Raw genomic sequence first — 15,603 nt, 5'->3', positions numbered from 1 at the left:
GCCCGTCCAATGGTTAGTGATGCGTGGATAAATGAAGTCGAGTCGGTACCGTATACCCAATCGACACAACATTTGAATAGACGTGCAGCAGCTTTTTTAAGGCATCATAAATACCCTCCTATTCATCTGATCGATCGAATATTTAAGATTTTCAAATAGACTTAAAAATCGATCGATAATAAATGAAGTGGGATATAAATAATAAACCTAATAGATAGTATACAAAATATATTCTAAAGCTTAGCAGGTCAATACTAGAAATAGACCAAAATCGATAAAACTGATATGACATTATTAGACCAAACTGTAGGGTTGTCAATATACATACATTAGCTTGACTTACAAAAACAAAGTGGCACAAGCCTATTTAAGATTGTTGTTATTACATGTGGTTCTCATGTGTTAAGATCTCTGGCACAGTGAACACTTATTCCTTCTCTTGGTCTTAAAAGCCTCGCCTATGCTCGTAACATATTTCCCTTTCCTCCTTCCGAGCTTGTTATTAACAAGGGGTAGAAAAATATTCATATCTAACAATTTCTGTGGCACACACTATTCAGACTCTAAAGGGACAACATTAATTGATTTTGGATACGCAAGGAGGTACGCGTCTACTTTATACATAGGCGAAGAGTACTTGTAGATTCTCAAATAATAATCATCTCCATACCTCGATTGCAAGGTATCCATCGCGTGACCGCATGATATTTCGACCAAGTCATACTTCCTACAAGAACACGACTTTTTCAGTAGGATGATAGTGGTAGTAGAACCCCTGCCAAACATGGTGAACTAGTTGTTGTCCCCATTTACATTCTCCACATATAAAGAGTCACCCTCACATATATTATTCCTTGAGATCTTTTCAGTGGTACGCACAAATATGTTCTCCTTATAGTTGCATGCCTCTCCTAAACTTCTCACTAAAACTTTTAGCAATTGAATTGAATATATGCCATAGGGTACTCTCTTTCGTCTATCAATATAGCATTAACCGACTCACTAATATTTGTCCTCATCACATCATACCTATAGTCAGAGAAATGTGCCCTACTCTACTTCTCAAAACCAAGTTCATGCTCGAGGAAAAAGTCTGTCTCATGACAATAGTTCTTGAATTTTGCAAAATAATCGCTTAACTCCTCAAAAGAATATACCTCTGTCGTGTGGAAGAATAAATAAAGGTAATGTCCATGTTGGTGATTTATTCAGAGATTTTAACCTAGGTGCCTTATGAAATACCCGTGATAAGCATGGTTGTAAGTGCTCACAATGTCGTGCAATGCTCTTGTGCCTATCGGGGATAAAGCATGAATCCGGTTCATTGACCATTATAAAATTCAACTTCTCAAATAATAATGTCCTAGATACATCGTTCTCCTAATCAACAACGCAAAATGCAATTAGATAAATATGGTTTTCAGTATCCCGTGTAACTGTACTAAGCAGCAGGCCCTCATACTTACCATGTAAATGAGTATCGTCGACTGCAATAATCTTTCTCATGTGAGTGAATCCCCTAATGTAAGCTCCCAAGGCTAAAAAGTAGTACGTAAACCTATAATTATCCATGGTCACCATGATGGAATAGGTAGAACCAACATTAAGAGTGTCGATCATGTAGGAAAAATTTAACAAGCAGGAATACTCATGCTCCGGTGTCCCTCGAACTATTTTTCTGGCAATCATACCTTCTTTCAATATTTCCAATAGCTTGGACTACTGTGAAGGTTCTTGAAAACAATTCTCCCGAATTGCTCTAGTGTTTGAACCCTTGTCATTGCGATACAAATTCACACAGAGTGATGCAATGACTTTGGTCATGATTTTCTTATGATTGCTGTGGTGTGGTTGATGCTGCTAGTGTGATTTTCGAAATATTTGTAGATGAAAAATATGTCTTGCATTCATACTTCCTCACCCGCAACATCCACGCACAACTAAAAGATTCGTATTTCACCTTGAAGTATTTGCTACAACTCTTCAATGTAGCATAATCAAAATAATTTTCACCTATTCTACGTCGAATAACAATTTCAGCTCCTTCTTGCAACTAAATTTTATTCTATATGGAAATCGGTTCAATTGGAGAATATGTGGTTGGGTGTGATCCCAATCCGTACTCTTTTTGCTCTTCTTGAAATAATCTGGAATCTTTTGATTTCATTGGATGAACACCAAGCTTTTATCTTCAATTGAATTATGTTCATTGGTTGTCAGGTGCGGTGGAGGAGTTATCGGAGACCTCGCAATGACATTTATCCTCAATAATGACCTAGAGTCATCGGCAGCGACATTCAACATGTACAAGGACACCTGCCTATTATTCTTTATGAATGTGAGATATATTTTTCGCCTCTCATTCATTAGATAGTTAATCATAATGTCGCTTTTCTCGCAATTTAATTCCCCACTCTCAATTACAGTTCAAACCATGTCGTCATATGAATCATTGCGACACAACGGGATGGACATTGTCGCCTTACTAGATGATTTCCAATTTCAATATTTGCAAGCCTCCTTCCACACACCCATATAATCACCATTGACAATAATTACTTCAGTTATTGTCAATATAGACCATACTGATCGATCATAGATTACGATTTCGATCTATAACTGATCAATGACTAGTATGAAAATCTCCGTACAAAAGTATGAATGAACTAATTTGGATATAATCGACGTCCTGTTAGCTCTGGGATGGAGAAATATATATATAGGGCTTCTAAACTATTGAAATCTATCTAATAATAAGGTATTGAGTGGATTTCAAAAGCTTTTCAAGCTAGTAAAACTGGTAAAAAATTATTTTTTATAATTTTTTTCAAAAAGATGGAACAACAATGGAGACAATGATCAAGAATGGAGATTTTTTAGTTATGAGGAGAAAGATTTCACCAAAAAAGTCACCGAAATCAGAAAAAGTAGCTGAAAAACTGAAGTATTTTGGTGGCTTCTTGAATATTTTTTTAATTAAAAATTAAATATGAAAGATGGGAGGAAATATCAGATATTTGTTGGATGAGGTAAGGGGACTAAAGTGTAAAGTTAAAAACTTGTGCTAGGTTTGAATAATTTTTTCAAGTCAAATGGATGACATCATAAATGTGGCTATCCACTACATTTTTAAAACTTCATACTAAATGTTACATTTAGTTTTCCAAAGTGTCTATTTTGTCAAAACTCCCGAGTCACTTAGCCCTTTGGGTTTGTCATGTCTCGTGGCAGCTGTTGACAACGCAGGTAACGTTAGAGGTGGACGTTCCTAGATTCATGATAAGCTATGTTGCTTCATCTCAACAGTAGGAGATTCTTCCTAGATTATTATTTATTCTTAGATGTCATGTTATTTTCTAGAAATGCTTCAAAAATGTTGTATTAGACTTTAGTCCTTAGAGGCTCGTGACTCATTAGTAAACTCTCAGACACCAATAAATGTATTTTTAGCCTTCCAACTTTATAGGGCCTCACTTGTTTTCTTTAAAATTAAGACGACTGAATCTGAACACACATTTGAATATTATAGTTCTTTAAAATTTAGACTTTTGAATATGAATATACATTTGAATATTAAAATATTTTATTAATATTTAGAATTTTGAATCTAAATACACATTTGAATATTAAGATATTGTATTAAGATTTAAATACTAAATACTTAAGATTGTTTATTTTCTCAACACATGAATATATAAATATTTAAGATTGTTTGTTTTATCAACATATGAATAGACTAAATACTTAAGATTTTTTATTTTCTCAAAATATGAATAAATAAAACTTATCTTTATAATGAATAATAACAAAAACAAATGAACCCAGTGAGTTCCCACACATTGGGAGAGTAGAGTGTACATAGACTTTACCATAGCTCATTAAGGTACAGAGGTTATTTCCGGGACACCTTCGTCCCAAGTGCAACAATCCAAGTGCAAGAGAAGAAAATAGTGAAGAAATCATATCGGTTAATAATAAAGCAACGCAGAGCCTACACAAAAGAAATAATAACATCAAGCAGTACAGAATCTACCCGAAGAAACAATAACAACAGCAAAATACTATGATAATTGCAACACAGTAGGCACATATGACAACAGATATCAAAATCAAGAACTCTAAGGATGTGATTAATACTACAATAAACACCAACAACCTAAACCATCGAAAGGAAAGACAATAATCAAGAAAAAAATTGGCAAAAAGGCCACTTTTAAAACTTATTTTTCCAAATAGTCTCTTAATTTTTTTTTATTTAATTTTTATGGTTAGGTCCAAAAAAGAGGGGAAAATGGGATCCACAAGTGGGGCAATGGGCCTTTTTAATACTTTCAAAACTTGAAAAATTAAATAAACTACACCTAACTCCCTCTATTTTCTTAATATTAAACTAACCCTCTTCCCCCCTCTCCTCCCAAACTATTCGTCTTCGCTCTACTCCCAAGAAAAACTCTCAAAGTCTTTTTTTTCTTCATCTTCTTCTCCAACGACAAAAATCTTTATTTTTCGTACTAAGGTAAGTTAAAATAAGTTCTAATTATTTGTAGATTCATTTTACCGGTTTTATTTGTTATCTGTTTTGTAATGAACTCTAATATAAGAAATTTTTTAAAATATGATTGATTAAATAGTAAAAATATGAGAATTTTATAGTTAATTAGTTTGATTCCGTAGCAATAGTTGAATTTTAATTCGATAGATTTGACATAAATTTTTTCATTGATCACGTTGTTGGATTTTGAATTTTTTTAAGAAATTTTACTTTTGTTCTGGTATTTTTGTCTACTGCATTGTTGAATAGTGGGATAATTCATTGTTATTTTGGGTGTTTGAATTGAGCATTGACATGTTTCTGCTAGTAAACTTGTAGTCTATGAATTAACAATGTCCTAGATTATGTTAAATTTTTAGGTATAGAAATTTTTTTCAAATATGATTGATTAAATAGTGAAAATATAAAAATTTTATAGTTAATTAGTTTGATTCCGTAGCAATAGTTGAGTTTTGATTCTGCATATTTGACTGAAAATTTTTGAATCACACTGTTGGATTTTGAATTTTTTAAAAAATAATTTGATTTAGTTCTGCTATTTTTGTGTACAGTATTATTGAATGGTGGGATAATTCTTAGTTGTTTTGATTGTTTCAACTAATAATTGACCTTTTTATATTAGTAGACTTGTGGTCTATGAATTAACAATGGCAGAATTATTTTTAGGTGTTTTTTTCTGTTAGAAATTGGGTAAGGCTAGGGTTGGTGTAAAGGTATTATTTCTACCGCGTCTGGTTTTACTTCTAGCAGTAGTGAGGCAGTCGAAAATGCCTCTAAAAGGAAAATAATTGAATCAAAAGAGTCAAAATCAAATTTAGAGATCATGAAGGACATAGATAAATATGTCAACGAGTCTAGTAAAAGAGTTGAGTCTAGTGATGATGTTGTTGAGTGTAGTGGTAGTGATGATAGTAAAGAGAGTAAGGATAGTGAAAAAATAGTGTTGATGGGGATAATGATCCCTTGTCCATGCCATTTTGTTCAAGGTATATTTTCGTGGAGCGATAGACGAGGTTGGATATTTCCCAACAAAGATATGATTAGATCAAGAATGGCTGCATACCAAGATTTTAAGCAAGTTCTTTTTGACCAAAATTTGAAAAAAATATTTAAGTAGTCCTATTTTGGATACTTGAGAAACATTGTGCAACATCTCAAATTCAATGGACAGATTATTCATTATTTATTATTGTGATGTGTTAAGAACGATAAGATGCTTCATGAGATATGGTTTTGTGTGCACAATAAGCTTGCTTATTTTGGATTGAAGAAGTTTAGTTTGATCATGGGATTGAATTAATCCTCATGCCCCAGTGAATCAAAATTGAAGAAGGTGTTAGAGAAGGAGGAACATTTTTGCTTTAAGATGACGAAAAACAAAAGCATTATATCAGCCAACTTGTTACAGTTGATTAGAGGAAATAAGTTGAACGAGGATCAAAATTTTAAGTGTTATTTACTGTGGTTCTTGTACACCATGTTACTTGCAAATGATTCGACAAAGGTTGTCGACATAAAACTAATTTGGATGGTGGATACTTTGAGTTTCTTCGAGAGTTATCCGGTTAATAAATTATTGAGAAAGAGTAAAATTGTATCAAAAAAAATAATTTGTAGTGTGAATAGACATTCAAATGTCATTGTGGAAAAAATAATTTTTCCCTAAAACCTAACTCATACTCTACCAAATTAATGGGTTTTAACGACCAGTTTTTTGATGAAATATATGAATTATGTGTATCTATATAATTTGACTATTTTACCCCTTCTCATAGTTGCATTGTAGTATTTTTAGGTGTGATGGTGATTGGCACGGTTCCTGATGCATTTTGGTATCATTTATGCAATATTATGATTTTTGATGGCTTTGAGAGCCTTATTTTGGACTTATGTAGATATCTTTTGATTCGTGAGACGAATGGCTGAATGGACTACTCCAAAAGCTCTGGAATATCAATTTAGACTGGGTAGATGTTTGGTTTGAATTTCGGTGCACCCGAGCTCATTTCGACCTACTGGTTGGAAAGTTGAAAAATTAGAAATATGGGTGTGGAACCCACATTTGGTCGAAATGACCTTGGACGAAAAATTCGACTTCTCCAGCAGATTTAAAATGTTGATTTTAGTGTGGTAACATATTTGGTATGATTTTACAGCTTTTAAATCTTATTTTGATCCTCGATTTGAAAAATTATGATTTCGGATTTCCGAGGGTGAACTATGTGAAAATGATATTTTTTTGAAAATATGACTTCGACAACATGTTTGAAGCATCAAATTTAGTATGGTTACATAGTTTATTTGAATATATTGAACTCCGAACGAATCTCGGGCACCCCGTCGAAGTCCGGACGAGACTTTAAAAGAAAAATCTATGCAAATCTACAATATAAATCAGCTTTTTTACCCCTTTTTGGCCCATTTTATCTATTCTTTCACCTTGTCTCTTGAGAGTTAAACCCTAAAATAGTGTGAGAGCTTAAAAGTGAAGCTTGTGGGAGCTTGGGAAAGTAGATTAACATTTATTTCTTGATTCTATTATGGATTTAATGTAAGAATTCACCCTTTTCTTAGTTATTTCTTGATTAATTTCTCAAAATTTCAAAAATCTTAGGGCTTGATTTTAAACCCCAGTTTCACTCTTTTTTACTTGAATAATATTTAAATCTTACAATTCCTAGTTTTTCATCAATTTAACCATCAAAACAACTCTAATTCTTGATTTTAACTCGGATTTTAAAGATTTTGCCCGGTAAAACTTAAAATAGTTTTTCTTCGATTTGAACATCATTTTTTAATCGATTTGAATTGAGTTTTTAGATGTAGGTTCTTAAAAGTATGGGAAACACATTTTTGAAGTAAAGTTATAATTGTTTCCTTATTTTTTGAAAACTCATTTCGGGAGTCCGTTTTGACCCCGAACCAAAAGTAGTCAACATGGATCTCATTATTTTTTTTTAACGCGTAGATTTTATATTTAATATTTTTAGTGGAGCTCAGAACCATTCGTGAGGAGTAAAGCTTTGGGAGCAAAGTCTTGGTTGTAGTATTTTGGCTTTTGAGTTAGGTTATAGCTTAACTCCTTCAGACTAGGTTGGATAGTAAATGATGATACAAAATGCATGTTAAGGATGGAAACTAATCATGAAAATATCTATTTATGTGTTGTGCCCATGTGGGAGCCTATATGTAATGTAATTGTTGAAATTGAGATATTATGTGATATGTGTGACCGTGTTGGGTCGTATGTGATGTTGATAGCCTTGAATATATGTGAATAATTATAGTGTTGTTGAAATTCCTAATGTGGTACCATTGGTGTATTGTGATATATTCATACTTTTTGTTATATAAGAAGTAAAAATTCAAGGATGAAATGAAAATAATGAGTGAATATTGGCTCATGTAGTTGTGAAAAGTATAATTGTGGTTAGTTGTGGAAATATATCATTTTGGTTAGTTGTGAAAATAATCATTGTGATTTATTGTGAGTATTACATCCTCATATCATACTCATTCATAAAACATTGGTACCACCATGACAACATCTAAAAAACACTAGCAACACCTTTTATAAAACTATCCCTGAGGAAAGTGCTAGGGAGGAGATATTGTAACACCTTATAAACCCTTTTGTGAGGGATGTGCGAAAAAGGAGATATGAGATATGTGGATTGTATACGGGTTGACGAATCCCCCATGAGTCCTACATCGGGAAACTTTAGCTTCGTAGGTGTACACGGGGATTGTGCAATGATCTCGGAGGTTGGGCAGCAACCTCGTGCATCATTATCATCATCATCATATACATTTCACTTACTTTATTGTGTTATGTTATGTTGTATTGTCATATGGACTTGTCATTTATGTATTTATTGTATATTTCTTTACTTGTATTTATGATCTTGTATATACATGTTCTTCCTTGTTCTACTTATATGTGATATAATGTGTACGTGTGTTTTATGTTGATGTGATGTTGCAATATATGTGATATATTAGAACTGTTAGTGCAAACGGTGCAGGCTACCATTGTGGGACATTTTCTGATTGCAGGTGACCTTCCCTTAGTGTGTATTTTGTATGCTTTATTTTCTACTTTGCTCAGTCAGCCTATGATACCTACTGAGTACAAGTGGACCGTACTCACTCCTACTTCACTCTTTTGGTGAAGCTTTAGGTTTGGGTGCGCCTCAGACTGGTTGATTTCAGGCACCTTCAGATTACTCAAGGTAGCGGTTATACATTCACATATCCAGAGTTCTATCTTTCTGTGTTAGTTATGTCTTTATTAGTATTTGGAGACAGATATAATTCCTTTGTGGTTACTTTTCTGAAGTACTTGACTCTTGGATAGTATTAGTAGCTCTTATACTTTTGACAACAAGTTTTGAGAGTTATGTCTGCACATATTGATTTTTTCTTTCTGTTTTTATTATATCTATGTGGTTTGGCTTTATTCTAGAAACATAATCTTAGGGGTATTTCTGTTTTTTCTCTGTGTGTATCAGTTTGGGTAAGAGGCTTACTTGTCAAGGTTTGCCGCGACAAGTATCATCATGACCTATATATTTTTGGGTCTTGACTAATTGGTATCAAAGTAGTAAGATTCCATTTGTCTCAATGGTATAAGAACAGTATGTCTAATAGAGTCCCACGAATCGATATGTAGACGTCCATATCTATCTTCGAGAGGCTATAGGAGGTCTTTAGGAAACTTTCCTTATTTTTATTTTATAGGAAACTTTCCTTATTTTTATTCCTTATTGTGTGAAGTTCTTTCATATTTTGTGTTTTGAATTATGTATCATTCTTTCTGTGCAAATGGCATTGACTAGGTCCTGCGAGAGTAGTGATGTAGAGCCTTCATGCAGAGGGTGAGCCTCGAGTTATGGATGGACTCAAGGGAGGAGACTACCCTGTGGTATACTAGGAAGAGTGATAGGGGACTCTCCCCTAAACCTTGTGTTGAGCAGGTTGGAGGTGTGGATCCTACTTCAGTTCTTCAAAGTTTGTATTTAGAGGGTTCTCCTTTGGTTATGTCGGGTGTTCCTCTAGTTTAGAGTGTGGATCCTCCTGTTGCACCTGTTTCTAGTTTGGGTGCTCCTCAAACCCCGAGTCCTATTCCACCTTCAATGTCAACATATGGCTATGGGGTTCTAAGATTAGGAGTCCATCCATCATCTATATTACCTCCCCAGATGGGATCACAGTCTGCCAAATTTACTATGCCTTCTCTCATGGCTAGTGCAGTGATGTCTTCTGAGGATCAGAAGAGGTTCGAGAGGTTTACTCGGTTGGGTCCTTCCAGATTTGGTAGCGTAATGGGCGAGGATGCATATGAGTTTCTGATTGGTTGTCGAGAGAATTTGCATAATTTAGGTTTGATCGAGTCACATGGAGTTGCTTATACATCTTATCAGTTGAAAGATACGGTGAGCGATTGGTGGAGGTCGCTTGTCAGTTGTATACCCCGTGATTCTCCTAAGATAACTTAGGATCAGTTCGTCGAGGCTTTCTTAGAGAGATTTGTGCCTTTCAATTTGAGAGACCGTATGCAGAACAAGTTTGGTCATTTAGAGCAAGACTCTGTGATAGTTGCTGAGTATAAGGCACGCTTTCATGCCCTGTCCAGATATTCCTATAATAGAATTTCCACCGAGTTTGAGAAGATTCAGAAGTTTGTAAAGTGTTTGGATATCTCCCTTCAGTTGGCTACGTCTTAGATGGTTGTGCTTGGGCATTATTTCAAAGTATAGTGGATCATGCTAAAATGACAGAAGGTATTCTTAGTGCATCTCAGGGAGGTGCCAAGAAGGCACGACGTTTTGGTGAGTTCAAGAGTCAGACCTCTCGAGGTAGAGATTTAGAAGTTCTCGTGAATACCATGGTAGGCCAGTGTAGAAAGCTTTACAGAGTTCTAGTGGTGGATCTTCTAGTTTAGAAGTTTAAGGTGGCCGTTCGGGCCCAGTTGACCTTTTTCTGTTGAGACTAGTCATAGAGGTTGTTATGTGTGTGATGAGATTAGCCATGTGGCCAGGTACTGTCCTCTTCGGGTGATTCGGTCTACTCCTATTCCTGTTGTAAGGGGTAGGGGTGCTACCAGAGATACGAGGGATAGAGGTAGTGGAGCGTGCGGTGGTGGTCGCAGGGCTATATAGTCAGTTGATGGTCGTGGTTAGTGTTATGCTATACCCTCTAGGCCAGAGGTGGAGGCGTCTGATATTGTGATCATAAGTTTCATCCACATTTGTTTTAAACCTGCATATATGTTATTTGATCCCAGATTGACTTTCTCCTATGTGTATTTTTCTTTGGGTTTTGATTCTGTCAGTGAGCATCTTGCCATGTTTATTCGTGTATCTATCCCACTAGGTGATTCTTTAGTGGTGGATCGAGTGTACTGATCTTATGTTGTGACTTTTGTCAGGCGTGAGACGTTGGTGGACTTACTTGGATGGTTGATTTTAATGTTTTTTTGGATATGGAGTGGTTGACTCCTTATCATTCTGTCCTAGATTGTTATGCCAAGATCATGACTTCAGCTTTGCCGGATGTGCCAAGAATAGCTTAGAAGGGTGCACTTCATTCGGGTCCTAAGAGGATTATATCTTATGGTCAGGCTCATAAATTGGTTGAAAGGGGATATTTATCTTACTTGGCTCATATCCATGACACCAATATTGTTTTGCCTCCTTTCTTGGATTATGCCTATGTTATCTATGAGTTTATAGATATGTTCCCAACGGACTTGCCTGGTATGCCTCCGAATCGAGATAGTGATTTTTCTATTGATGTTGAGTCGGTCACCAAGCCCATTTCTATTCCTCTTTATAAGATGGCCCCATCAAATTTGAAGGAACTAAAGGATCAGTTGCACGAGTTGTTGGATAAGGGATTTATCCAACTTAGTATTTCACTTTAGGGTGCGCCTATCTTGTTTGTGAATAAAATGGATGGGTCTATGCAAATTTGTGTTGATTATCGGCAATTGAATAAGGTGATGGTTAAGAATAAGTATCCTCTTCCTCGCATTGATGATTTGTTTGATCAACTTCAGGATGTTGTGGTGTTTTCAAAAATTGATTTGGGGTTCGTTAATCACCAGTTGAGGATTAGAGCTTTGGATATTCCAAAGACAGCTTTTCGAACTTGGTATGTTCATTATAAATTCTTGGTCATGTCCTTCGAGTTAATCAATGACCCTGTCGTATTTATGAAGTTGATGAACTGGGCGTTTCGACCGTATCTTGACTCCTTTATTATTATATTTCTAGATGATATCTTAGTTTATTCCAAGAGTGAGGTTGAGCATTTGCGGATTGTGCTTCATAGATTAAGGGATGAGAAGTATACTAAGTTCTCTAAGTACGAGTTTTGGTTGGAGTCTATTTCTTTCTTGGGTCATGTGGTGACTAAGGAAGGTATTATGATTGATCCAGACAAAGTTGCAGTGGTTTATGATTGGGCTAGACCTACTTCGCCTACTGAGATTCGGAGTTTTGTTGTCTTAGTTCGTTATTATTGGCGTTTTATTGAGGGTTTTTCATCCATTGCATCTCAATTAACCAAGTTGACCTAGAAGAAGATTTCTTTTCAGTGGTATGATGTTTGTGAGGCGAGCTTCCAAAAGCTCACAAATTTGTTGACTTCAGCTCCTATCTTGGCTTTGTCCAGGGAGGGTGTGGGTTTTACCGTCTTTTGTAATGCTTCAAGTGTTGGGTTAGGTGTTGTGTTGATGCAGGAGGGCAAGGTAATTTCTTATGCATATTTTCAGATGAAGCCTTATGAGGGGAATTATCCTACCCATGATTTGGAGTTGTGCGTCGTCGTGTTTGACTTGAAGTTGTGGAGGCACGACTTGTATGGAGTCCATTGTGAGATTTTTTCAAATCATCGTAGCCTTCAGTACTTCTTCACCCAGCGAAATCTTAATATGAGGCAGTGTCGTTAGTTGAGTTACTTAAGGATTATGACTTGACTATTCTTTATCATCCAGGCAAGGCTAATGTGGTTGTGGATGCCTTAAGCTGAAAGTTGACTAGTATGGGTAGCTTAGCGCATCTTTTGACCAAGGATAGGTCTTTGGCCTTAGAGGTTTAGTATTACCTTAGCGCATCTCATTGTGATTGGTTGTGAGCATGACAACCTCATATCATACTCATTCATGAAACATTGGTACCATCGTGGCAATATCTGAGAAACACTGGCAACACTTTTTATAAAATCCTTCCCTGAGGGAAGTACCAGGGAGGAGATATTGTAACACCTTATAAAACTCTTTTAGAGGGATATGTCGGAGAGGAGACATAAGATATGTGGATTGTATATGGGTTAACAAACCGCTCATGGGTCCTACATCGGGAAACTTTAGCTCCGTAGGTGTATACAGAAATGTACGAAGATCCCCAAAGTTGTGTGATGACCTCGTGCATCATCATCATCATCATATTCATTGCACTTACTTTATTGTGTTATATGGTGTTGTATTGTCATATTGACTTGTCATCTATGTATTTATTGTATCCTTCTTTACTTGTATTTGATGATCTTGTATATACATGTTCTCCCTTGTTTTACTTATATAATCTAATATGTACGTGTGTTCTATGTTGATGTGATGTTGCAATATATGTGATATATTAGAACTTTTAGTGCAAACAGTGTAGGCTACCGTTGTGAGACATTTTCTGATTGCAGGTGACGTGCCCTTAGTGTGTATTTTATATGCTTTATTTTCTACTTTGCTCGATCGGTCTATGATACCTACTGAGTACAAGTGGACCATACCCACTCCTACTTCACACTTTTAGTGGAACTTTAGGTTTAGGTACGCCTCATACTGGTTGATTTCGAGCGCCTTCAGATTACTCAAGGTAACAGTTGTACATTCATACGTCCGGAGTTCACCTCTATCTTTCTATATCAGTTATGTCTTTATTAGTATTCGTAGACAAATATTATTCCTTTGTGGTTACTTTTCTAATGTATTTGACTCCTGGATAGTATTAGTAGTTCTTACACTTTTGACATCAGGTTTTGGGAGTTATGATTGCACATGTTGATTTTATTCTTTCTGCTTTTACTATATCTATGTGGTTCGACTTTACTCTAAAAGCCTTATCTTGGGGGCATTTTTATCTTTTCTCTGTGTGTATCAGTTTGGGTGAGAGGCTTACTTGTCAAAGTTTGCTGCGACAAGTGCCATCATGACCTATCGATTTTTGGATCGTGACATGGGTCCAATTTTTATTTAATGGGTCTCATTTTTATTTTAGTGGCGTGAGTTAGGTTTCATTTTTAATAGGTTTGACTTTTCATTTTGATTTTAAGTAATGCTGGGTGATTTGAATTTGGTGACGTGGACCTCCAATAAGAGGTCACATCATAAAAATAATACTGCAAAATCACCTTAAAAATAATGGGACGAATGAACCCGTTTTGTAATGACAGTGACATAAATAAGTCAAACTTTTAACAAACTGCATAAATGAGTCAAGCTTTTAACAGATAACATAAATGAGCTAAATTTTTTGTGAATAACATAAATGATTCATTTTTAATAGTTAAATGGCATATTTAAACCTTTTCCCTTTTATCTATATTGTTAGATCATTGACAAGTCATACAAATGCTAAAATACACCCGCAGTTCAAGGATTCTACAATTTGGTTTAGCTACATATACATCTAATAGTTGTACTTCTCAAGAAAATAACACATTCCTAAATTTGTAAAGATTTTAATTTTAATTTCTCTTTCTCATATAAGAATAAGGTGTTATAGCCATTCAAATATTATAATATGTTTGCATCTGGAGTTTTATGTTCGTGGTTGAGTGATTTTTATGATTTCGAATAGATAGTTTATAGTATTATCTTATGGGTGTATTGTTTAATGTATTAGCTAGCAATTTTAGTTTATTTTGCATACTATATTAGTTTATATGCTTTTATGTTTTGTGTTTGTTATACTGTTATCTGTTCTGAGCCGGGGTCTATCGAAAACAGCCTCTCTATTTCACTGAGGTAGTGGTATGATCTGCGTATACTTTACTCTTCCCAGACCCCGCTATATGGGAATACACTAGGTATGTTATTGTTATTATATTTATAATTTTACAAATTTCAAATGCCTGTTTTTTCTTTATTCAACCTATGTTAAGTTAAACTATGTATGAGGGTTTTTGGATAAGCTTATAATAAGCCAGTTTGACTAGCTAATATAAGCATTTTTTAGCTTATTACGTGTTTGGCGGACACCAGAAGTATTTATAAGTCAAAATCAATCAAAAGTCATAAGTTGGTCATTCTCGACTTATAGTTATATTGTTTATGCACACTTTCGGTGTGATCACACCATTTACGAGTTTATCTCTAATATTTTTGTGATCTTTAAAATACTCTTTCTAAAACATCACTTTAATTATTCATCTATTCTATTTCTATCGTACGTCTTTTCTTTTTTCTTTTTTTTTTCTTTGAAAAAGTACTTTCAAACCTATATTTTTTCAATAACTTCAAGGATATTTTAGTGGAAAAAGAAAGCTATATTAGCACTTTTTGAATGAATTAAGAGCTTAAAGAGTCACTTTTTGAGGCAAAATACCAATAGGACACTTGATTTTCTATAATATCAAAGGTGACAAAACGATGGACTTGGAGCAACTTTTTATTCTTTTCCAGGGGTGGCAAAACTAGTCCAAACTTATTTAATCCGCCCAACCCGTCCTTGTTTTAATGAATTGGGTTAGAGCGATTTTGAAAATGGTTGATTTTGGCTAGCCCAAGTAAACCCATCATAAATCATCAATCCAAATGGGCTTATGGTGATGCCCAACTTTGACTCGTAAAGATATTTAACCCTAGTATTTCTAATTTTATTTTTAATTTTTTAGTTGCTCAATTATATTATTTTTTCGTCTTGAAATAATTAAAGTAATAAATAATTTTTTGAATGAAGAAAAATAATTTTTTTTCTTACACCATCCCTCTATCCCTATCCCACCAAATTTTTTAAAATATTTTCTAAAATTTATTTTAAAAAAAAAAA

This window comes from Capsicum annuum, chromosome 6 (genome assembly GCF_002878395.1).
Source record: "Capsicum annuum cultivar UCD-10X-F1 chromosome 6, UCD10Xv1.1, whole genome shotgun sequence".
In the NCBI taxonomy this organism is placed as follows: Eukaryota; Viridiplantae; Streptophyta; class Magnoliopsida; order Solanales; family Solanaceae; genus Capsicum; species Capsicum annuum.
Note: the sequence above shows the minus strand (reverse complement) of the source record.